Genomic DNA, 23,558 nt, shown 5'->3' on the forward strand with positions numbered 1-23,558 from the left:
GCGGTATCATAAAGATACCTGGCGACTCGAGAGCAAAGGTTATAAAACAGAGCCAATTGAACCAACCAAAAGTTAGCAACATATTACTGGCGACATCTGACGGGACCCGATCTAAGTGTCTTCACCACTCCGGGAGAACCAAAAATTTGAATGAGAGAACCAATTGGGAACAGAAAACCACAAGTGTTCAAGCAGTTCTGATCAATCCTCATAATTCGGAAGTGTGTTACTGCATGTGTAACTAACAGGGCGATAAGGTAATACTGATAGAGTTTTTGTTGCGACAAAACTGTCGGGAGTTTGTATTCCGGAAAATAGCGAAAGCCGTACCCGTAATTACAGCACCGCCATAATACCCCTTGTCTCAAATTTTAAGAAAGCATTCAGATAGGAAAGATGGCAATGCAGCCAATGAAACGCCTCATGAACCCCGAAGAATTTGTGGTCGCAGCGACCAGCAGCAGTAGAGTAGGACAATGTCCCGTTTGGAAAGAGGAAATCAGGAAGTACCTCAAAGGGAAAGGATGGCCCCTTTGGAGCGAATTCTGTAACAATGAGGAAACAGGTACCGGGAGTATAGGACATACTTGGTGGGAGAACCTGAGCGAGATTCACAAGAAGAGCTTAGGAAAAGCTCGCAAGCCGATGGCAATCGTGTCCTGTTTGGCACAATTGCGAGGCACAGAGGAGGTTGTTAGGACGCTCCGAAAAGAGATAGGAGGCATACATCGAATGAGCAAGATCGATGTCAGTGAGGTCGAAAGAGAGAACGTAGAGTTAAGGAGGAAGTGGGCTGCAAAAGACGGAGAGGTGGATGATGCCAAGTGGGCACACCAGTCTTGTCTGGTGCACTTAAGCAGCTTCCAGTCCCAGTACGAAAAGGCCTATCAAGACACGCAACGTGCAGTCCTCGTACGGGAGGAAACCGAGAAGCATGTAGAAGCATTGCAGAGGCAGTGTAGTGACCTGAAGGCATCGTTAAGAGCACTCCATGCTGCCACCACAGAGCAAAGACAAAGCTCGTTAGACCGCGCAAAGTGCCGGAAGCAGATTGCAGAACTGCAATCTCTGCTTTCAGTTCAAAAAGGATTCCAGGAAACCTTTGGATCAAAGTTAGATGAGGAAGACGGCCCTGATTGGGAAGCGTTAAATGAGACAGCGCAGAGATATGTTCAAGGAACATGTGCGCAGGGAAAGCCCCAAAAGAGGAAAGCGCCCCAAGCCCCCACAGAGCAGATAGTTCAGGCTCCAATGAACCCAGTAACCACCCACTGCACAGCCACATCGGACGACACTTTAGATTGTCCCGCACCTGTACACCACCCCCTTAACAGTGACCCAATTACGGGACGCGTGCAAGAAAATCAAACCGTTCCTCCTCACCTCAGAACCCCACCACTTCTTTGCCAGAGTAAAGCAGTAGGCGACCATGTACGACCTGGATGAGCGAGAGCACGTGAAGCTCACTGTTTTGAGTTTAGACCCTTTGGTCGTAGCAGCCCTTCCCGACCCACAGAATGTGGGGCAGCACGGTAGCATTGTGGATAGCACAATTGCTTCACAGCTCCAGGGTCCCAGGTTCGATTCAGGCTTGGGTCACTGTCTGTGCGGAGTCTGCACATCCTCCCCGTGTGTGCGTGGGTTTACTCCGGGTGCTCCGGTTTCCTCCCACAGTCCAAAGATGTGCAGGTTAGGTGGATTGGCCATGTTAAATTGTCCTTAGTGTCCAAAATTGCCCTTAGTGTTGGGTGGGGTTACTGGGTTATGGGGATAGGGTGGAGGTGTTGACCTTGGGTGGGGTGCTCTTTCCGAATGGCCTCTTTCTGCACTGTAAATTCTATGATATTCTAATGTAGGAGGAGGCACCCTTGCAGAAATGTATACCGCTATCCTAGACACGATCGGGTATAACAGGGGTGACCCCGTAGATGGCCTCAATAAATGCAGGCAAAAGAAAACCGAGCACCCCACAGCGTTTGCTGGACGCCTGTGGATCCATTTTGCGGCAGTTTTCGGGGACTTAGACCGCGCCCATTTGTCCCCAGACAACATGGCCAAATGGACCCGCACCCTTATCTCCCATGCCACAGAAACAGGACAAAAAGCTTGCGCGAATTATGATCCCTCAGAGGAGGCTCATAATGAGAAATGGGTCGTAAAAAGATTGTCCCGCACCTGGGAACAGTCTGTACAAAACAAACCCGCAGTTAAAAATCCCGAAGAACAGCAGGCAGAAGCAGACATACAAGCAGTAAAATCACACCAGAACCCTGCATGGGTAAATGAAGGCAGGAACAGCCCCCCACAAAAGTCACAGGAGTGTTACAACTGTGGACAGTTGGGACACTTTGCAAGAGAATGCAATGCCCCACGAAAGCCACAGAGAGCCCAGCAGGCAGGCACCCTGAATAAGAATAAGACAGAGCCCATACATAGTGTGAGCACCCGTTCAGATCTGACGGACCTGGACGGAACGGACTGACGGTGTTCGGGCTCCCCCAGTTGGGTCTGCGACACCCTTTGGGATAGGTCCGGCCGACCGGTAGTTGCAGCAAAAATACGGGGACAGCCCATCGAGTTTCTCTGGGACACAGGAGGGTTTCAAAAGGACACGTGGCCCACTACAGCCACTATCACCCTCAGCGGCTTTACAGGCCACTCACAGCAGGGACACATCACAGCCCCTGTACCCATTCAAATCGGCAACATCACCACCAAGCACCCCATAGTTTTAGTCGATCTACCCCACACAGCAGAACACATTTTGGGCATAGATTTTATGAATTCCCACAACCTATCCTTTGATCCAGTCAACCAATGTGTCTGGAAAGTGGCAAAATCTGCAAGAGCCCCCGCAACGCTCACAATAGGTGAATACGCCAACGCAATTAGCGCAGTAGGCGAATTTTGGTTTAAGCCGACTACAATTAGCACGGACAAGCAGGTTAGGGCAGTGTTACAAAAGAACAGGACAGCATTCGCAACCCACAAACACGACTGTGGCCGGATGACTGGTTCAGTACAAATCACAGGACCTGACCCTAGACCCCAAAAGCAATATGGATTTCCCCAAGAGGCAGAGGGAGAAATCGCAAAAGTAATCGACAGCTTATTAGAGCAGGGCGTACTTAGATCAGTAGCCTCCACTAATAATGCCCCGATTTGGCCAGTGTGAAAGCCCGATGGATCATGGCGACTGACCATCGATTACCGGAAACTCAACAAAATCACACCCGCAGCAGCCCCCACAGTAGCAACAAGTCCCGAGACCATGCTCAAGCAGGGACTCAATTCCCGATACTTTACGGTTTTGGATATCAGTAATGGATTCTGGTCCATTCCATTGGCAAAGGCGTGCCAGTACAAATTTGCCTTCACCTTTAAAAACCAACAGTACACGTGGACATGCCTGCCACAAGGATTCCACAACTCCCCCTCCATTTTCCACTGACAGCTGGCAAATGGTTTAGCCAAATTTTCTCGCCTCGAATGTCTGGTCCAGTACGTAGACGACCTACTACTGCAGACAGACACCAAGGAAGAGCACATCGAGTTTCTGTCCGAACTCCTGGAACTCCTACAAGCAATTGGATGTAAAGTTAATCCCAAAAAGGCCCAGATTTTGGAAAACAAAGTGATATATTTGGGTACAATTATCACACATGGTAAACGCGAGATCGAGCATTAAAGGATTGACTCGATTGCCAAATTGCCCCTTCCCCAGAACGTTTCAGCCTCCGGTCATTTTTAGGACTGATTGGCTACTGCCGAAACCACATTGACGGTTTCGCCAGCAAGGCAGCGCCCCTCTCAGACCTCCTAAAGAAAGGAGCCCCCTGGGAATGGCTCTTTGAAAAGAGCACTCGTAGCACACCCGCACTACAAGTTCCAGACCCGCTTTCCCCTTACGCTATAGAGGTAGCAAGCACAGACCGCACCCTTTCAGCCGTGCTCCAGGAACGGCACGAACAGTTAAGGCCCGTGGCTTACGCCTCCAGAATTCTAGATGCTGTGAAGCAGGGATTTTCAGCCTGTGAAAGGCACCCTGCAGTTTTTTGGGCAGTACAGTATTTTTCGTACATAACCGGACTGGACCCCATCACAATCCTCACAGAACACACCCCCACCCAACATTTACTGGACGGATGACTTAAGGATGGTACAATCAGTCAAATTAGAGCAGCCATATGGACCCTTCTTTTCCAGGGACGGGACATCACTGCTAAAAGGACAAAGACCCACACTTTCTTAGCCGATGACCTACAGTACCCCGGAACTCCCCATGAATGAGAAATTATCTCTCCACACCACAACACAGGCCCCTTTATTGCGAAACCCCCCCCCAGGAAGATCGGTAGTTTAACGCAGAGCCCCAAGCACACAGACACGTGCGAACCCATAAGGATATATGTGTATGGATCTTCCACAGTATTAGAAGGGAAGCGCATAACAGGATGCGGCATTTACGTCGAGGACGCGCAGGGACGCGCCCTAGAAGAAATAGCAATAAAACTTCCAGGACACTTAGGCACGCAGGCAGCAGAACTTGCGGCCATCGCATACATAGTGGAACACCCAGAGTCCTTCCCCAGCCCAGCAGGCATATATTCGGACAGCCTCTATGTCTGCAACAGCCTTACGGGATTCCTACCCCTGTGAAAAGCAAGAGGATTTGTTTCCGCGGACGGAAAACCCCTCACTTCAGCCCCATTGCTCCGTCACATTTTAGAACGAGCACAGAACCGGACCTTTGGAATAGTTAAAGTTCATAGTCACCATCGTTCCTCCTCCCCTGGAAATGTAAAAGCCGACGCACTGGCTAAAGCAGGTTCCAGGCACAGATATTTTTGGACATCCCCTGAAAGCGCACCAGTGAATGCAGTTCAGGTCTCGCAGACTAATATCGAGGATTTAGTACAGGCCCAGAAGTAGGATAGCAATCTCGGAGATTTTAAAAGGAAGATTCCCAGCACCTTTCACTGACCACACATGATGGTGTGGTGTTAAAAGACACCCTTTATGTGGTTCCTGAACAGGACATGAATCAGCTCATTTGTTTGTTCCATGACGGTCATGGACATCAGGGAATTGATCCCACTACAGCCCACCTCAGGCAGCTCTGTTGGTGGCCGAGTGTGAAAGAAGATGTAACTCACTACGTTGAGAATTGCCTTATCTGTGCCCAGAACAACCCGGACAGATATGCCAAAAAGGCTCAGCTCAGTCACACCCGACCCGTTAATGGCCCCTGGACTAACCTCCAGATTGATTTTATAGGACAATTGCCCCCTTGCAGGAATGGTTATAAGAATGTACTCGTGGTGATAGACACGTTTACAAAATGGGTGGAAGCATTCCCATCCAGAACGAACACTGCAAAGACCACAGCCAAGATTTTAACCCACCACATCTTTACGAGAAGGGGACTCCCCCGCAGCATTGAATCCGACCAAGGTTCCCATTTTACGGGACGTGTCATGAAGAACATCCTCACGATATTTGGCATTACCCAAAAATTCCACATTGCATACCACCCACAGTCGAGTGGTATCATGGAGCGCATGAATCGGACCCTAAAATCCACCCTCAGAAAAATGATCCAGCAAAACAACACCACTTGGGATTCAGTCCTCCCTTTTGCGCTGATGTTTCTGCGGAATACGGTTTCCACATCCACAGGTTACGCCCCACACGCCCTCATGACCGGACGCCCCATGAAAGGCACAGAATTTTTATTAGGATTAGAATTGACCAGCCCCGAAGTGACGGCCCTCACACACGAGAAAGCAGTAGAACAATTAGTGGAAAACGTAAAAACGGCTCAGCTAGCAGCCGCAGTGAAATTGGGCTCAAGAAAGAAACAGAGCAAGGCCTGTTTCGATAAGACAGTTCATGCGACTGAGTTCAGTGTAGGACAGCAATTCATGCTCTACATATACAACCCCAGCACATTCCTGTCACCAAAGTATTCGGGTCCGTACTCCATTGCGGACAAAGTAAGCTCTTCCGTCTACAAAATAAAGTACCCCAATGGAAAGACTGCGTGGTTCCATATCAACCAGATGAAGGCAAATGGAACACAGTCTAACCACGCACACCACGTCATGCTCGACGCAGCAGACCACGCCCCGCCCACAGCCAACGTAACCCTACCCTCCCCCAACACGTCCAGCCCAGCCACGGACTCAACCCCGACTCCATACCCGAACGATAGACTACGTCCTGGAACGCCCAGCAGCAGCGACAGCGACTGTGACTCGGACAATGGCCACAGCACGCCCCCCTACTATCCCCATGCAACCAGACCCACACCCAGCGAATCTGACCACGATTCGAGTGGTCCCTTCATGATCACTTTCCTAAACAAACCCCACCACCGACCACCGACCTACAATGACGTCCCCACAGAACTAGACACCACCTTTTGGCACCGAGATAATTCATACAGACTCGTCCGGGATGACGAGAGCGATCCCAAATCACATCAAGCAGTCCTATCAGACCTGGTACACTCAAGAGTTTGGCATCCGGGAGAAGATGACGACCTTGAGTCTGACTCCCAAAACGAGAACCCCTTTGCGACCCTGTTCGCAACCGATAACTGAGGTGTCCAGATGATGTTTTAAAAGGAACCGCTTGGGAGAAAACGGTGTCCTTTCTGATGGAACCTGCAGCATGTTTGATGTTGTTTGTACTTGTACTGTTAAATGTTGTATGTTAGACCGGAAATTTTTTCCACGGCCCCACGCCACCACCTTTCTGACGCCCACTGGCAGTCAGAGAAACTAGTTTGTCCAAACGCTAGTTCAGAGGAACTAGTTTGTCCGCAGAGACTTGTTAATGTCCCAGACGCCAGTTCAGAGGAACTCATCTGTCAACTGAAACACAGACCACCGTTCGTAACTGCCCCTCTGGTTCGAAGGAAGAACCAATACGGCAACCCCCCACGATGACTACATTTCTTGCCCGTTCTTGTCGGTTGCTCAGGCAGTGGAGAAACGGCATTAGGACCCGCCCTGCCTGGGAGCCCCCCTCTGGTCAGCTACACTCGGGTAGGCACACACGGCATTGGTCGCCATCCTACCCGGGGACTCCATCCAAATCTTACCCGCCGCGGCCCATACGCACCTCATTTCGGCAAGTTTTGTTCAAAAAGTTTTGTTTTGTTTTCAGGTAACCCTTAGGTTGCTAACCCTCTGCTATTTACATCCTGAAACATTTGGATGGTAAACCGCACAGTCTGCGAGACGGCTCGCACTGGTTCAGTATTTGTAAGTGTGTCTTGTCCTGAAATTTGGTTTTTGAAAAAAAAAATGAGGGAGTCACACATAGTGACCAATTGTCTTCACCTTTGAGTAATTGGCACTAAGGGACAGACAGGCTATCATACAAGATATTAAACCAAGATAGTAACAGACACTATGCTTGATCCCACAGAACTCCAGAAGCTCCAGGACCAGAGAAGAGAAGAGAAGTGAAAGAAGAAGAACCATGAGGACACCCTCCGCGTGGCTCATCACCATAATGGACATTTGGTTGCGCGCAAACGCGAACCCTCTGACCTCAACGACCCACAGCCATTAATGATTCACTTCCCCACAGTACCCAGAGCCCAGTCACAAGCGACACCACACCATCTTGGTGTGACAGGTTTGTAACCTGGTACTCCCTGTCCTACTTGATAGAATCCCTACTAGTATTGGCGATACTCTGCTGCATCGTGCAGACTATTCGTCTGAGAAAATGGAGAAGGAGAGCCTACCGCGCTCGCACCCCGGTACATAGGATAAGATCCCCTATTTTCGGATATGACCAGACCCCCGTGGTCTATAACATTCGTTTGCGATTTGTTGTGAATAAAGAAATGTTCATGAGCAATTGTACAATCCAGAGCTTGACTGCCAAGCCAGGAAAATGTGTATAATGCTGCTATGATTTTGTGTGTATTGTTTAGGAAGTTAGTGTGATGGAATGTTTGAGTGAGTGTAGTCTCTTAAGGATAGTTAGAGGTTCCGATTTTCTCAAGACCGCCCATCGATCAGGGAACCACTCCAGTATTAGAGAAATCGAACCAAGCGATTGGGACGAAGTCCAATCACTTGGAACCAGGTACAAGGTCCGTCCCGAAAGGCGGGAAGCCCCTGGGGACTATAAAGTTAAGTCCCCAAGTTCAAATCGTTCTTCTTGACCGGGTCACTCAGCAACGCGAACCAACCTTGACCGTGACCTGTTCAGCTGCCGCCAAAAGACCGTAAGTCTCAAGTCAACGCTCGCTATGAGATAGGTGCTCCTAGCTACCAACCCATACCAGCTTTTGAATCCCGCAGACTCAGAACCCGAACGAAAGGCCATTTGTTCCCCTGACCTGGTGGGCCACTCCGAAGCTATGTATAGGCCTGTTAGTTGTAGAAATAGCTTAGAGAGAAGCGTTTATGCATGAGTAGATTTGACTGTGTGTAAATAAATGTGTTTTGATTTGAATCTTACTAATTTGGTGTATTGAGTTATTGATCATTACTTGAACTTGAACCTCGTGGCGGAATAGATACCTGGCGACTCGAGAGCAAAGGTTATAAAACAGAGCCAATTGAACCAACCAAAAGTTAGCAACAGCGCTTTACTCGGATTCCTGCGCATGCGTGCCACGACCGAGTGGACGACGAGACCGAAAACCCGACTGTGCAGGTGTGTACGTCGGCCGACCGCACTGCGCATGCGCGATAGCGCACGGATCGCGCCAACGTCAGCGTCATGACGTGTCCGAATTGTGGCTCCGCCCACTTTAAGCGGCAATGTCCGGCAAGAGGACGCCGATGTCTCCAGTGTGGCAAGATTGGCCACTACGCAGCCCTCTGTAGATCCGCTCCACCGCTCTGCAGCCAGCGATCTCAGCTGCGGCACAGAATTATCCGCTCAATACAACAAGGCTTGCCAGATTCTGATCCCGACAGCCCAATGGACCCTGATGCTGACTGCCTCAAGTCTCCATATTGGGTGGGCATCATAACCACACATGAGCTGGCCTCCACCACACATGCGCAATGCCTCTCGATCCTCAGTGTGGATCCCGACGATGAGTGGTGTGCTGTCCTCATAGTTATCAAGGCTCACATCCGATTTAAACTGGACACCGGCACGTCTGCGAACCTCATCTCACAATACAACCACGATACATCCGGGCCCGACCAAGCATTCTTCCACCGGCCTGCCAGCTCCTTGACTACAATGGCAATGCCATAGCTGCCAGTGGCTTGTGTCAACTAGGGATATCCAACAAGTCGATCAAGGCAACGTTACGATTTGAAATCGTCAGGCCTGACAGGGCATCCCTGCTCGGTGCTCGCGCCTGCAAGCTCCTGAACCTGGTTCAGCGAGTCCACACCATGTCATCGTCACCGGCGACGGCCTCGCCCGATGGAAATTTGCAAGCCGACATAGACGACAGTATCACGCAGTACCACAGTGTATTCGATGGAATGGGCACGATCCCGTACCAGTACAAAATACTGCTCAAGCCGAACGCCACCCCTGTAATCCATGCACCACGCCGGGTGCCGGTGCCCCTCAAGGATCGTCTAAAAATGCAACTACAGGACATCCAAGACCAGGACATCATCTCTGATGTGTTGGGTGCTCTGGATCCGTGGAACACATACAGACCACCAACACTTAAAATAGTACAACACTATTTTATTAAGTTAGAAACTGTTGAACATACTTTCACTGTGGGTTAACACGATGTTAGATTAAACTAAAGACCTATGCCTGTCCTAACCAGTCTATGCACTCAGCACATGGTGAAGATCTGTGCTGTAAGCTGTAAGCTCTGTCCTTCTGAGAGGCTGCATCCCAAATGAGCGGGAACTCTGATGCCCTCTGTCTATATAGTGAGTGTGGTCTAACTGGTGATTGGCTGCAGTGTTGTGTGTGTCGATTGGTCTTGCTGTGTGTCCATCAGTGTGTGTGTCTGCACCATGATATACTGGTGTACATTATGACATCCCCCCTTTAATAAAAAATGTATGTGTGTGGCAATAAATAATGTGTGGTGAGAATGTTCCTAACCACGTGTGGGGTGCGAAGACATATTTACAGGACTACATACATGAGAACTAAGCTATTTACATGGGAAGGTGCCTGGTGCAGAGAAGCAGTATGCAACAAGAGTAACGAGATCAACACTATATACAAAACCAGGGAAACGATCAAACAAAGCAACAAAACAATTCAGAGAGTCCATAAATTCGAAAAGTTCATAAATTTAGTCTCTGAGGTGGGTGACGAATTCTGGTTGACCGTAAGGATGGCACACCACTCATCGTCCGGATCGATGCTGGATTCTTTGCTTCGAGGACACCCTGTTTTTTGTAATGATTCCAACTCGAAATGGCGCCTTCGGTTCCCCGGTGTCAATATCGGGTAGCAGGTCCGAATTGAGCTCGGTGACCGTGGGTTGAATGGCCCGGACATTCCTGCGAGGTTGGCTGGAGCGACAAGAGTTGGCAGGCTGAGCTGATCTGCATAAAGCAGCATAGTGGCCAAGTTTGCCACATCGCAGGCATCATCGGGATTTGGCAGGACATTGCTGCATTAAGTGGGCAGAGCCACAGTTGCCGCACGTTGTAGCGTCAGTACGTTTGCTGCGTCACCGCGCATGCGTGGTGCGGTCGTACGTGGTGCACGCCTGCGCAGTAAATTCATTGGCGTCGCCGTCCCCTCGTTCGGTGTGCACAAGCGCGGGAGTCCGCGAAAAGCATGCAAAATGGCCGCCCTCATCCAGGCTGAGGCCCTGGAGTTGCTCGATTGCTTGGACCCATTCTGCCTCATGGGAACCTTGCCGCACCGTTTCAGCCGCTTGGATGTGGGAATACCGACTAGTGGCGTGTTCATGTAGCACGCAGGTCTCAATGGCAATCGCTAGGGTGAGCTGCTTTACATTGAGGAGCTGCTGGCGTAGGGGGTCCGACTGAACACCGAAAACGATCTGGTCACGTATCATGGAGTCGGAGGTGGGCCCATAATTACAGGACTGCGCAAGGATGCGGAGGTGGGTGAGAAAGGACTGGAAAGGTTCAGCCTTACCCTGCAAACGCTGTTGGAATACATAGCGCTCGAAACTTTCATTTCCCTCTATGTTGCAGTGAGTGTCAAACTTGAGGAGAACCGTCTTGAATTTTGATTTATCTTCACCATCAGCAAAAGTGAGAGAATTGAAAATGTGGATGGCATGTTCCCTGGCCGTGGATAGGAAGAGAGCGATCTTCCTGGTGTCTGAGGCAGCTTCCCGGTCTGTGGCTTCAAGGTAGAGCTGTAAGCGTTATTTGAATATGTTCCAGTTGGCCCCGAGGTTACCGGTGATGCGGAGCGGCGGCGGCGGGCGGACGCTGTCCATTTTGCAGGATGGCTGTATGCTGGTGGAAGGCAGATCACTTGCAGGTAGGTCTAAGATGTTCTAACATCCCTCAACTACTGGTACCATGATGTGTTGGGTGCTCTGGATCCATGGAACACATACATGCCACCAACACTTAAAATAGTCCAACACTTGTGGGTTAAAACGATGTTAGATTAAACTAAAGACCTGTGCCTGCCCTAACCAGTCTATGCACTCAGCACATGGTGAAGATCTGTGCTGTAAGCTGTAAGCTCTGTTCTTCTGAGAGGCTGCATCCCGAATGAACGGGAACTCTGATGCCCTCTGTCTATATAGTGAGTGTGCTCTAACTGGTGATTGGTTGCGGTGTGTGTGTTGATTGGTCTTGCTGTGTGTCCATCAGTGTGTGTGTCTGCACCATGATATACTGGTGTATATTATGACAATCTCGAAGGTCACGGAGCCAACAGACTGGGTCAGCTCCATGGTCTGCGTAAAGAAGCCATCAGGGGAGCTCCGCATTTGCATTGATCCCAAGGATCTAAACCGCAACATCATGAGGGAGCACTACCCGATCCCGAAGCGTGAAGAGTTAACCAGTGAGATGGCTTATACCACATTCTTCACTAAGCTGGACGCCTCCCGGGGTTTTGGGCAAATACAGCTGGACACGTCCAGTCGCAAGCTGTGCACGTTCAACACACCGTTCGGCCACTACTGTTACAACCGCATGCCTTTCGGTATCATATCTGTCTCCGGAGTGTTTAATCGCATCATGGAGCAAATGATGGAGGGCATCGAGGGGGTACGAGTGTACGTGGACGACGTGATCATCTGGTCCACAACGCCCCAGGAACACATCGCTCGCCTCAAGCAGGTCTTCCAGCGAATTCATGAACATGGTCTCCAGCTCAATAGGGCGAAGTGCTTATTTGGTCAATCTGATATAAAGTTTCTAGGTGACCACATCTCGCGGCAGGGTGTGCGGCCAGACGCCGACAAGGTCTTGGCGATCAACGCCATGAAGACCCCGGAGGACAAGAAGGCGGTCCTCCACTTCCTCAGGATGGTCAACTTTTTCGGGAAATTAATTCCCAATATGGCATCCCACACCAGGGCCCTCCGCTACCTCGTCAAGAAGTCAACGGAATTCCAGTGGCTGCCCACACATGAAGCGGAATGGCGTGAGCTGAAGGCAAAGCTCACCACAGCCCCAGTTCTAGCATTCTTCGACCCAACCAAGGAAACCAAGATATCAACTGATGCAAGCCAGGACGGCATTGGGGTGGTGCTCCAGCAGGGAGATGACTCCTTGTCCTGGGCTCCAGTGGCATATGCCTCCAGGGCCATGACGCCCACCGAGCAACGGTATGCCCAGATCGAAAAGGAGTGTCTGGGTCTCCTGACAGGAATAGTCAAGTTTCATGACTACGTTTACGGCCTGCCGAAATTCACGGTGGAAACGGACCATTGGCCTCTAGTCCACATAATCCAGAAGGATTTAAATTACATGACACCTCGGTTACAGCGAATTCTTCTTCGACTCCGCCGCTATGACTTTGAACTTGTCTAGACGCCAGGCAAAGAGCTGATCATTGCAGATGCCCTATCCCGGAACATCACCACACCGTGTGAACAAGGTGACTTCATCTGCCACATGGAATCGCAAGTGCAATTGTGTGCCACCAACCTCCCAGCCTCTGACGAACGGGTGGTCCAAATTCGTGAGGAAATGGCCAAGGATCCTTTACTGCAGCGTATGATGCAGCACCTTACCCATGGCTGGCAGAAGGGACAATGTCCCCAATTCTTTAATGTTAAAGACGAGCTGACGGTTGTGGAGGGAATCCTTCTGAAACTCGACAGGATCGTTATTCCTCAAAGCATGCAGGCTATGGTGCTGGGTCAACTCCATGAGGGTCACCTTGGAGTCGAGAAATGCTGACGCAGAGCTCGGGAGGTGGTTTACTGGCCGGGCATTAACCAGGATATTGCCAACACGGTCCTCAACTGCCCCACCTGTGTGAAGTTTCAACCGGCTCAACCCAACAAACACTGCAACAGCCCGAGATCGCAACCTCTCCGTGGTCCAAAGGGGCGTGACTACGTACTCCTGGTCGACTACTTCTCCAGTTACCCAGAAGTGGTGAAACTGTCCGACCTCACATCGAAGGCGGTCATCAAAGCCTGCAAAGAAACATTCGCCAGGCATGGGATACCGCTCACGGCAATGAGCGACAACGGTCCATGCTTTTACAGCCAAGAATGGTCTGATTTTGCACAGTCCTACAACTTCCGTCACGTTACCTCCAGTCCCCACTACCCGCAATCAAACGGGAAGGCCGAGAAAGGGGTCCATATTGTCAAGGGGTTGCTGTGCAAAGCTGCAGACTCAGGCTCCGACTTCAACCTGGCAATGCAGGCATACAGGGCAACCCCACTGTCCACTGGGTTGTCTCCAGCGCAGATGCTCATGAATCGCACTCTGAGGACCACAGTTCCAGCCATCCGTGTTCCAGACCTTGACCACCTCACGGTACTACAAAAAGTGCAGCAATCCCGGGCCCAACAGAAGGCCACATATGATGCTCATGCCACGGATTTACCTGAGCTGGCTCCAGCAGATCATGTTTGCGTCCAGTTGCCTGAGGGCGGTTGGTCAGCCACAGCTGTTGTTGTCAAACAAGTTGCCCTGAGGTCTTTCATGGTTCGCATGGCTGATGGCTCCCTGCTACAGCGCAACAGACGGGCATTGCAAAGGGTTCCACGCCCACCACCTGACCGCAGTGCTCCGCCAGTTATCATGCTTCCTCCGGACGTACCCTGCCACGAGGCCACCGATCTGCCAGCGATCCTGCCGGCCCATACGACCACCGCAATGGCAGCGATCCCACCTCTCCACGTGCAGGCGGCTCCTGATCCACCTCTGCGGCGATCGAGACTGAATCTGTAGACATAACATTTGTAAATTTTTGTGACTGAATCCACCGACTTAACTCTTGTAAATATTGCTTAGTTTGCCATATATCTGCACTATCGACACCTTCTCATGTATATACGTTTGTTCATGGTGTGGGATGCCAAGAGAGAATATCAAACCAAGCTAGAGTCACAGACAGACTCTCGGCGGTTGTGGCAAGGACTAAACAACATAACGGGCTACAAAGCGAAGCCGAACAGTATCTCTGGCAGCAGCGCACCCCTCCCCGATGAACTCAATGCATTCTATGCTCGGTTCGAGCAGGTAACCAACAATCCGTTGGCGAGTGCCCCAGCAGCCCATAATTCACCCATACCCACCATCACAGCGTCCGAAGTCAGATTGGCCTTCTTGAAAGTGAACCCTCGGAAGGCGACAGGCCCAGACGGGATCCCTGGTCGTGCACTCAGAGCCTGTGCGGACCAGCTGGCAGATGTATTCACGGACATCTTTAACCTGTCCCTACTCCACTCCGAGGTCCCCACCTGCTTCAAGAAGACCACCATCATACCGGTACCAAAGAAGAACCAGGCAACGTGCCTCAATGACTACCGACCAATGGCCCTGACTTCAGTCGTAATGAAGAGCTTCGAGAGATTGATCATGAAGCGCATCACCTCCATACTCCCAGAACGCCACTGCAATTCGCATACCGCTGCAACCGGTCCACATCAGACACCATTTCCCTGGCCCTACACTCATCGCTAGAGCATCTCGAAAGCAAGGACTCCTACATTAGACTCCTATTTATTGACTACAGCTCCGCCTTCAACACCATAATCCCAGCCAAGCTCATATCAAAGCTCCAAAACCTAGGACTTGGCTCCCCACTCTGCAACTGGATCCTTGATTTTCTGACCAACAGACCACAATCAGTAAGAATGAACAACAACACCTCCTCCACAATAGTCCTCAACACCGGCACCCCGCAAGGCTGCGTACTTAGCCTCCTACTCTACTCCCTGTACACACACGACTGCGTGGCAAAACTTGGTTCCAACTCCATCTACAAGTTTGCTGACGGTACGAACATAGTGGGCCGGATCTCGAATAACGATGAGTCCGAATACAGGAGGGAGATAGAGAACCTAGTGGAGTGGTGTAGCGACAACAATCTCTCCCTCAATGCCAGCAAAACTAAAGAGCTGGTAATTGACTTCAGGAAGCAAAGTACTGTACACACCCCTGTCAGCATCAACTGGGCCGAGGTGGAGATGGTTAGCAGTTTCAAATTCCGAGGGGTGCACATCTCCACAAATCTGTCCTGGTCCACCCACATTGACGCTACCACCAAGAAAGCACAACATAACATAGAACATAGAACGATACAGTGCAGTACAGGCCCTTCGGCCCACGATGTTGCACCGAAACAAAAGCCATCTAACCTACACTATACTATTATCATCCATATGCTTATCCAATAAATTTTTTTATGCCCTCAATGTTGGTGAGTTCACTACTGTTGCAGGTAGGGCATAAGAACTAGGAACATAAGAACTAGGAACAGGAGTAGGCCATCTGGCCCCTTGAGCCTGCTCTGCCATTCAATGAGATCATGGCTGATCTTTGTGGACTCAGCTCCACTCTCCGGCCCGTACACCATATCCCCGAATCCCTTTATTCTTTAGAAAGGTATCGATCTTTTTCTTAAAAACGTTTAAAGAAGGAGCCTCAACTGCTTCACTGGGCAAGGAATTCCAGAGATTCACAACCCTTTGGGTGAAGAAGTTCCTCCTAAACTCGGTCCTAAATCTCCTTCCCCTTATTTTGAGGCTATGCCCCCTAGTTCTGCTTTCCCCGACCAGTTGAAACAACCTGCCCGCATCTATCATATCTATTCCCTTCATAATTTTATCTGTTTCAATAAGATCCCCCCGCATCCTTCTAAACTCCAATGAGTACAGTCCCAGTCTACTCAACCTCTCGTCATAATCTAATCCCCTCAACTCTGGGATCAACCTAGTGAATCTCCTCTGCACTCCCTCCAGTGCCAATATGTCCTTTCTCGGGTAAGGAGACCAAAACTGAACACAATACCAACACCTTATACAATTGCAGCATAACCTCCCTAGTCTTGAACTCCATCCCTCTAGCAATGAAAGACAAAACTCGATTAGCCTTCTTAATCACCTGTTGCACCTGCACACCAACTTTTTGCGACTCGTGCACCAGCACAGCCAGGTCCCTCTGCACAGCAGCATGTTTTAACATCTTACCGTTTAAATAATAATCCATTCTGCTGTTACTCCTTCCAAAATGGATAGCCTCACACTTGGCAACATTGAATTCCATCTGCCAGACCCTAGCCCATTCACCTAACCTATCCAAATCCTTCTGCAGACTTCCGGTATCCTCTGTACTTTTTGCTTTACCACTCATCTTAGTGTCGTCTGCAAACTTTGCCACATTGCACTTGGTCCCCAACTCCAAATCATCTCTGTAAATTGTGAACAACTACGGGCCCAACACTGATCCTTGAGGGACCCCACTAGTTACAGGTTGCCAACCAGAGAAACACCCATTTATCCCCACTCTCTGCTTTCTGTTAGTTAACCAATCCTCTACCCATGCTACCACTTTATCCTCAATGCCATGCATCTTTATTTTATGCAGCAACCTATACTTCCTCAGGAAACTAAGGAAATTCGGCATGTCCATATTGACTCTTACCAACTTTTACAGATGCACCATAGAAAGCATCCTATCGGGCTGCATCACAGCCTGGTATGGCAACTGCTCGGCCCAGGACCGCAAGAAACTTCAGAGAGTCGTGAACACCGCCCAGTCCATCACACGAACCTGCCTCCCATCCATTGACTCCATCTACACCTCCCGCTGCCTGGGGAAAGCGGGCAGCATAATCAAAGATCCCTCCCACCCGGCTTACTCACTCTTCCAACTTCTTCCTTCGGGCAGGAGATACAGAAGTCTGAGAACACGCACGAACAGACTCAAAAACAGCTTCTTCCCCACTGTTACCAGACTCCTAAATGACCCTCTTATGGACTGACTTCATTAACACTACACCCTGTATGCTTAATCTGATGCCAGTGCTTATGTAGTTACATTGTATATGTTGTGTTGCCCTATTATGTATTTTCTTTTATTCCCTTTTCTTCTCATGTACTTAATGATCTGTTGAGCTGCTCGCAGAAAAATACTTTTCACTGTACCTCGGTACACGTGACAATAAATAAATCCAATCCAATCCAATCCAATCATTCACTGTTTGTATATAGTCAGGCATATATATATATATATATACACACACCTCAGTATTTATTTAACTCAAAAAAAAGGGGGGGGGGGAGATGTCATAATATCCACTCATGTATATAATGAGATGCAGACAGGCAGTGATTGACACGTAGGATGACCAGTAAGCATACAACACAGCACAGCCAATCACCAGACAGGACACTACCACGATAAAGCCAGAGGGCACTAGGTTTCCCACTCTCTCGGGACCCAGCTACTGAGACAGTCAGAGTCCACGAGCTAGCAAGCACAAACACCATGCTGTAGCTGGTAAGTCTGGTCAGGCTACTACAAGATCACTAGTCAGATCAGTATAGTGTCGACCCACAGCTGAATATGAACAGCAGTTCATCTAGTTGAATAAAACAGTGTTGGATCTTCTGTGTTAGACGTCTGTTTCTAACTTTCCTGCATCGAGTGCAGTCCACATCGAACCAACATTCCTAACATATCATGTATGAGTACAGGGAAAAGGCGAGCAGGATGCTGGTCCATCAGCTGAGGAAGCAGGCAGCGGCGAGGGAGATTGGGAGGGTGAGGGACGAGAGGGGTAGGGTGACAGATCAGAGGGATGAATGGGAATTTGAGGCCTGCTATAGGAGGCTGTATGAGTTGGAGCCTCCGGAAGGGGAGGAGAGGATGCGGTGGTTCCTTGATGGATTGGATTTTTCTAGGGGGGGAGGGCGCAGGGGCTGGGATTCCCAATTTGGTTGACGGAGATGATGGATGGCATGGCTGCAATGCAGGCAGGGAGACCCCGGGGCCAGACAAGTTCCCAATAGAGTTTTAGAAGAAGTTTAGTGCGGAGCTGGGGCCGTTGTTAGTGAAGACGTACAATGAGGTGAGGCATGAGGGGAGCTTCCCCCACATTGTGCTGGGTGTCAGCTCCCTGATCTTAAAGAAAGATAAGGACCCGGAGCAGCGTGGGTCGTATCGGCCGATATCACTGCTGAATGTTGATGCGAAGTTGTTAGCGAAGGTGCTGGCATTATGAATTGAGGACTGTGTGCCGGGGATGCTAGGGGAGGACGAGACGGGATTTGTGAAAGAAAGGTAGTTGTCGGCGAATGTGCGCAGGCCGCTTACGATGCTCTCGGAGGGGCAGGAGGTAGACGTAGTGGTGGTAATGGACATGGAGAGGGCCTTTGATCGGATGGAGTGGGCGTGTTTGTTGAAGGTGCTGGATGGTTCGGGTTTGGGCAGGGGTTTGTGGGTTGGGTTTGGCTGCTGTACGCGATGCCGGTGGTGAGTGTTCGGACGAACCAGATGAGTTTGGGGTACTTTGGGTTATATTGTGGGACAAGACAGGGGTGCCCTCTCTCCCCATTGCTTTTCACCTCGGCGATAGAGCCATTGGCAATGGAGCTTCGGGCATCGAGGGATTTGAAAGAGATTGAGCGGGGGAGTGCCCAGCATAGTGTCTCGCTGTATGCAGGCGATTTGTTATATATCTCGGACCTGGTGGGTAGCATTGGAGGGATTATGGAGATTTTGGAGGAATTTGGCCAATTTTCAGGGTACAAATTGAACATGGGAAAGAGCGAGGTGTTCCCCATCAATGCCAGAGGGAAAGAGAGGAGATTAGGGGAAATGCCGTTCTGGAAACCTCCTTATCTTTGTTCATAAGTCCTTTTTCAGGAAGGTGAATGGGATAATTTCAGGGTTTGTGTGGGCGGGAAGGCTCCTGCAGAGGAGGTGGGGGGGGGGGGGGGGGGGGGGGGATGCGGTGGGAGGCTGGCGTTCCCAAATTTGCTAAATTATAATTGGCCGGTGAACAAATGGTGAGGAAATGGCGGTGCAGGAGAGATAGGTTTGCGGGCGGATGGAGGCATTGTCATGTAGGGGGACGTGTTTGAGGGCTCTGTTGTTGGCACCTCTTCTGTTCTCGCCGGTCAGGTACTCCGTGAGCCCGGTGGTGGTTCCGGTTTTACGGGTGTGGAGCCAGTGCAGGCAATATTTTGGGCTGGATGGTATGTTGCGCTGGGTGCCGAATGTGACAACCATAGGTTTGTGCCGACAGGACTGGATGTAAGGTTCCGGGGTGGCAGCAGGTGAGGATAGAGTACATTACGGACTTGTTCATAGGAGGCAGGTTCGCAGGGTTGGAGGAGTTGGAGGAATTGCCCAAGGGGAATGGCTTTAGGAACCTGTAGGTGAGAGAGTTTGTGAGGAGAGTGGTGCATCCTTCCCGGGGCTGCCTCCTCCGGTATTGCAGAACAAGTTGTTGTCAGAGGACAGTATAAGGGAGGGGAGGGTGTCAGATATCTACAAGGAATTGATGGAGAGGTGGAGTAGCCGGTTCTTTGCAGGAGTGGAAGACAGGTGTGGGCGGTGTGTGGGGGTGGCCGTTGTGTGGGGGTGCCCCACGAATATGTCTACATGTTTTGGCATGTCCAAGACTGAGAGGGTCTGGCAGAGGTACTTGGATGTTATGTCCGAGGTTCTGGGTGTGGGGGTGGCCCCGAGTCCAGACGTGATGATATTTGGTGTCGGAAGATCTGGTAGTGTAGGTGAGGAGAGAGGACAATGTATTGGCCTTTGCCTCCCTGATAGCCCGGAGACGAATTTTGTTGTGTTGCCGCGGGATTCGGAGGCACCGAAGGCAGGGCTATGGATGAGTGGCCTGGTAGAATTCCTGAGGTTGGAAAGGTGAAGTTTGCTTTGCGGGGGTCGGTAGAGGGGTTCACCGGGAGGTGGAAACCGTTCATTGATTTCTTCAAGGAGGCTTGAGGGGTCAGCAGAGGTGGGGGGAGGGGATAAGGGGGTAAAAATTAGAAAGGCGGGATGTGGGGTGGTGTTGGTATTGGGGGAAGGTTGGGGATTTGCGATTGTTTGATCAGCTTGTTGTTTTGATCTTCTGATATTTTTGGATTTTTAAAAAGTATTATTCCACAATTTTTCCACATATTTACAATTTACAACAAACCCACTAATCCCCCCAACCCATTAAGCTCCCCATTCCCCTCCCCCCAGGCTTCCCTCAGCAGTCAACAGTAACCAATTCCCCAAAATGCAAAATAAACAAACTCCAACTATAGTAGAACCCAACACTCCCCCCACCCCCACCCCACAGAGTGAATTTCACTCTTTCCAACCCCCAAAACTCCAGGAGGTCCCCCCACCATACCGAGGCACAGGATGGGGCACCTGACCTCCACTCCAACAAGCAAAGGCTAAAGTGTCTGCCCCCGCACACGCCTGCAGCTCCGGCCAGTCCGACACCCCGAATATGGCCGCTATGAGACCGGGCTCCACCTCCACATGTAGAACCCCCGAAATAGTGCTGAACACTGTCCTCCAAAACCGTTCCAGCTTCGGACATGCCCAAAACATGTGCACATGGTTCACAAGGCCCCTCCTACATCGCCCACAGACATCCTCCACCCTTTTGAACAGCTGGCTCATCCTGGACTTTGTATGGTGCACCCTGTACACTACCGCCAGCTCTACAGCCTCAGCCTCACACACGAGGTCAAGGCGTTTACCCTCTGCAGCACCTCACACCACAGTCCCTCCTCTTCCAGCACCGCCCCCAACTCTTCCTCCCACTTCGCCTTAACCCCCTCCATGGACACCGCATGCCCGTCCAAAATCCTCCCATTAATCGCCGCGACGACCCCCCTCTCCAACCTCCTCCTCCCCCCGCTGGTAGCACCGCCTCCAAAAATGATGTCTTTGATATCTTTGTGTATATCTTCTGATATCTTTGTATATATATGTGAAAAGCCTTGGATAAAAGTATTTTTTTTAAATCTCTACATTTTGTGTCATCATTTGACCTCTTTTTATTATTTTAACTTACTTTCTTCTTTATTTTATTTGTTACTGGTAATGTGCTTGACAGTAAAATGGGAACTTTATGGTTTAATTTCTGAAGGGAGAAAAATAGCAACCAAAAGAGGGCTCTCCAGAGCTATCCACTGTCAAAAATAGCGTGCATATAGATCTCAAAGCCACCCATAGGAGAAAACAAACGGACGCTGAGGCTTTGTGGGAAGGCTAATAGAGGTCATCGAAGACCTTGGCCAAAGATATTTAGAAAGCTCTTAACAGCTTGAACTTGGGAGGGTGAACGGCAGAAGTGTTTAAGGAGAGAATCCAGAATGTTCAGCCATGGAACAATTGGGCGAGAGGTTCTCGGGAGGCCTGTATGCGAGAGCGGAAGGAATGGAAAGCTGCAATGATAGGGTGCAGGAAGAGGCTGAACATGTGGAGGGATCAGCTATCACTTAAAAAAGAAGTTACCTTTAAGTAGCATTTTGTCACGGGTTTCAAGAAATTGTTCTGTATTAAAAAAAAGCCATTTTGGGCACAGATTACATAAATTAGATAAATGACCAGAAATAATTTCTTGGCATTTGTTCAGGGTGACAATCTTCTTCAAATAGTACACGTGCTTTTTACACCCATCTGAAACTATTTAGTGTATCATCTGAAGGACAGCAATTCTGACCATGCAAAACTCTCTCAATGTAGCACTGTGTTGTCAGATTAGATCATGCAGTAAAATACTGGATTGGGGCTGGAGCTCAACACCATCTGACTCACAGATAGAAATGCTTCCAACGGAGCCAAGTTGATACATACTATTGGCTCCGGTACCAAGATAGCCCATTCATCATCTTGAATACAGGAACAACTCAGCTGGTTCGGTCAGTGAGTAAATGAGCCATAGCGACCTGGAGGATCTGTTTCAATTTCCAGTTTGTGTTGGTCACTGTATTTATTCCGCATGTGGTGCTGAGCCATATAAAGTCAGCTGATCTCAAATGTAGGAGCAATGTTGGTCTCAGTCTCTTCGGGTGGCGAGGGAAAATCTGTCTGGGTTACCACCCCCAATTGCCCGCCAGTGAGTCTTTCTGTGCATGTGAGTGAATAAATGGCAAGGAATGGATCGGGTGTGACTCCTGCAGTTTATTAATCTCCTAACAACCACTGTCTCATCTAACATGTGAGAAAAGATTGTGCAGGAGGGCTATTGCCATTTATGGAACTATATTCCAGCATTGTTCAGTGATGTGAACCGGATGAAAATGGGAGAATTTGGGAAAATTCTATAAAAATATATAAAACTGTAGCTCCCTCCCCAGGGAATGATTTTATACACTTTCCTAGCCCTGCAGCCCTCTGCAAATTCCAATTCATTGGAGGAATCCAACGTTTTTTTCAGCTGCAACAAATGTTTTTATTTCTTTAGCGGCCTTCATACAAGGAGATGCCAGAAGAAAATTCAATTCTCACCAAACTCCTCACTCCCATCACCCTAACCTTCCACGGTCAACATTGTGTTGCGTGCTGAACAACTCCACTTCAGAATTTCCATCCCCAGTTCCAATTTGTCCATACCCTGTTCCCACCGGGATTTAATGATTTCCAGTTTCACGCACCCATCTCTCCAAGGACATACCGTCATTTCTGGGCTCCTAATCCACCAGTTGTGGCCTCTCAGTCAACAACTGGAACTTCCCTCTGGCCTTCAAAAGTCCCACATTTTCTTTTGAGGTTCAGTCTCGAGTGCACCACCCCGTTTTCCACTGTATGCCATGATCACGGCGGTTAGCATTGCTGCCACATAGCGCCTGGGACATGGGTTCAATTCCGACCTTTGGTCACTGTGTTGAGTTTGCATGTTCTCCGTGTCGGCATGGGTTTCCTCCGGGTGCTGCGGTTCCCTCCCACAGTCCAAAGTAGTGCAGGCTCAACATCGTGGGCCGAAGGGCCTGTTCTGTGCTGTATTTTTCTATGTTCTATGTTAGGTGAATTGGCCATGATAAATTACCCCTTAGTGTCCAGGGATGTGTAGGTTAGGTTAAGGGTTATTGGGATAGGGCAAGGAAGTGTGCTTCGGTGGAGTGCTCTTTCAGAGAGGCGGTGCAGACTCGATGGGCCGAATGGCTTCTTTCTGCACTGTGGGGATTCTATGCTTCTATTCATACACACGAGGAC

This window comes from Scyliorhinus torazame, chromosome 7, assembly GCF_047496885.1.
Source record: "Scyliorhinus torazame isolate Kashiwa2021f chromosome 7, sScyTor2.1, whole genome shotgun sequence".
Taxonomy (NCBI): domain Eukaryota; kingdom Metazoa; phylum Chordata; class Chondrichthyes; order Carcharhiniformes; family Scyliorhinidae; genus Scyliorhinus; species Scyliorhinus torazame.